This window comes from Nicotiana tomentosiformis, chromosome 8, assembly GCF_000390325.3.
Source record: "Nicotiana tomentosiformis chromosome 8, ASM39032v3, whole genome shotgun sequence".
In the NCBI taxonomy this organism is placed as follows: Eukaryota; Viridiplantae; Streptophyta; class Magnoliopsida; order Solanales; family Solanaceae; genus Nicotiana; species Nicotiana tomentosiformis.
The window spans coordinates 107,951,093-107,954,499 of NC_090819.1; positions in this window are offsets into that span (position 1 = coordinate 107,951,093).

Below are 3,407 nucleotides of genomic sequence, written 5' to 3' on the forward strand. Positions count from 1 at the left end.
TATTCGCCGATGACATAGTTCTAATTGATGAGTCGCGAGCCGGTGTTGACGAAAGGCTGGAGGTTTGGAGACAGGCTCTTGAGTCTAAGGGTTTCAAGCTGAGCAGGACGAAGACGGAATACCTGGAGTGTAAGTTTAGTGCTGAGCCAGGGAAAATGGGCGTGGATGTGAGGTTTGATTCGCAGGTCATCCCGAGAAGAGGCAGCTTCAAGTACCTTGGTTCGGTTATCCAGGGGGGAGGAAAAATTGATGAGGATATCATACACCGTATTGGGGTAGGATGGATGAAGTGGAAGTTAGCATCTGGAGTCTTGTGTGACAAGAGAGTGCCATCGATACTCAAAGGTAAGTTTTATAAAGCGGTGGTTAGACCGGCCACGATGTATGGGGCTGAGTGTTGGCCCGTTAAGAAATCACATATCCAGAAGATGAAAGTAGCATAAATGAGGATGTTGCGGTGGATGTACGGGCACACTAGGATAGATAAGATTAGAAATGATGATATTCGGGAGAAGGTGCATATGGCTCCCGTTGATGACAATATGCGGGAAGCGAGGCTTAGATGGTTCAGACATATTCAGAGGAGAAGTCCAGATGCTCCGGTACGGAGGTATGAGCAGCTGGTTGCGGAGGGCACGAGAAGAGGTAGAGGGCGGCCTAAGAAGTATTGGGGAGAAGTGATCAGGCAGGATATGGCGAGGCTCCAGATTTCTGAGGACATGACACTTGATATGAAGATGTGGAGATCGAGTATTAGGGTTGTAGGTTATGAGGTAGTTGAGTCGTGCCTTACTTCGTACCATTGTGGAACTAGCCATGTAGGGTTTTTATCTAAGATAACTAGTGGCAATGTTGTGGCTTACTATTTCACTTTTCAGTGCATATCCTATTTACTAGCTATCGCTTTTTCTTTGCATCTTTCTTCTAGATTTCATGGTGTTCCTATTTTTCTTATGATTATTGTGGTGATACTAATATTTACTAATATTGTCTCCTTTTGCTTTGCATCTTTCTTCTGGATTTCATGGTGTTCCTATTTATCTTATGATTGTTGTTGTGATACTAATATTGTCTTCTTTTTGTCCTTTTATTTTTTTGAGCCGAGGGTCTTTCGAAAACAGTCTCTCTACTCCTTCGGGGTAGGGGTAAGGTCTGCGTACACACTACCCTCCCCAGACCCCATTAGTGAGATTTTACTAGGTTGTTGTTGTTGTTGTTATATTCTTTAAATTCGATGTAATTCGATTGAAATTCTATCAAGCGATATTTGAATTGTTATTTATGCATCACGAAGTTAAAGTATTGACGAATACATGAAAATAAAGAATAATAGCACAAATTAGGCATTATATTAATTTGACAAAATTAAATTTTATTGCAAAAAAATTGTTTCAAATTCTCTTTACAAAAGTAAAGTTTATTTGCTAAAGTTGTTGATGAACTTATACCCAGTAAATATATACAATAAGAAAATTATTCAAGCTTTGATGATATAATTGGATAATCTAATATTATGTTACTTTTTTCAATATTGCTTTTCATTAAGTATAATGCGCAAATAAGTCAAGTAGTATAATATCAGAAAATAATTTATCTTGTAATAAAACAAGAGGTTCACTTTAATAAAACTAGTATAATTATCAAGAATGAAAGACCCTTCCCTTGTCTTTAACTCTTCAAAATATAAGTTTACATTCACGCTGAATGTACAAATACTAGTTAAACTTGTAGGACAGAAATTAGAGTATTAAGAGCTCGTTTGGCCATAAAATTTATTTATTTATTTCGAAAAATTCACTCTTTTTCGAAATTAGTGTTTTGCCGTAAAATTTTTAATTTTCACTTGAAAATGAATTTTAAAATTTTTCGAAAATTTTAAAAACTCCAAAAAGCAGTTTTTCAAAAAATTTCATTCAAATCACTCACAAAAATTTAAAAACAACCCAAAATTATATTCATGTCGAAACACAACTTTAATTTTTAAATATTATTTTCACTTAAAAAAATTATTTTGTTTAAAATTCTACATTTCTTATGTCCAAACGCCCACTAAATCTTTCTCTGAATCATATTATAAATTTCTGATAGGGCAAAAGTTTCAGTTTAGCTGTAAAATTGAATTTTCTTTAGGAAAAGAGAAAAGGAAAATAGAAGAAAAAGGAAAAGCTAAAGAGGGCATAGTTGAACAGAGTCATAGAAGCGCGTATGGTAGACGGAGTTAAAGGATACGAAGCTCAGCTAAAGTGTTGATAAAGTCTCCTGGGATTCCGCTGTTTCCCACCCACTCTTTCATTATCATAAAAAACTCACCTTTCTCTTCAATTATTCATTGTTCCTTTCCTTCCCAACAACCCTTCTTTGTTTTTATTTCCATAAATTAAAACTAGTCAGAAATACGTCTATATTTTCAAAGAGTATTAGTTTAATGAAATTATATATATAATATATCATATTGTTTTAATAAAATTCAGTTGCTATTTTATTTAAAAATGCAGTGGGCATGAGTATAACAAAATCTATATAAAATTAAAGGATGCACATTATATGGTAATCAAATAAATTGATTGATCCTTATTTTATTCTTTATTAAATTGGCAAGTACTTAGTACAACTCATTTTTATTAATGTGACTTTTTATTAACTTGTCAATTGTCCTAATATTTTGTCACTATTTTTCTTTTAGTATATATATATATTTTATTACTCTAAAAATATTTTTATTTTCTTAAACTTATATTGTACTGTTCAGAATTCTTTAATTGTCTAAATTTATCAACAAACTTTTTGAATATTATTTACGTACCTTTGTTATATTTAATTGATTTAAAGTTTAAATATCCTAATATTATCTTTATCCCCCTCTTTTCGTATATTTTTTTTACTATAATATTAATTAATTTTTATTAAACAATGTAATATTTCTTTTACTAAATTATAATTTTTAATTCATCAAAACTATAAAGAGATAAACCTTTTATTATTTTTACAAAAAATCTACCAATATTTTTAATACTTTTTATTTTATGTTATATATATAAGATCCTTATCTTACGCATAATAATCCTAATAATATCTTTATATTTTTGTATTTTCAATATGGATTTATGAATTTTATTTATCTCTCAACTCAAATTCATAAGTTTTTTTGAGTTCACATATTTGATACCAAGGGCTTACATGATCACTTCCAACGAAACTTCAGGAATAAATTACAAGAACATCATTCCTAACTAGTTACAATCTTAACAATAGACCCTAAACTACGGACCTCCTCACAACCCTTTCACGCTTCACCCTCGGCTTAACGAATCAACTGAGGACCACCGGTTATGTTCCCATAACCAGGGTTTATTGTCAAAATTAATAACTGTCTGGACTATATAGTTTTTAACCTAGAGCACCATCAG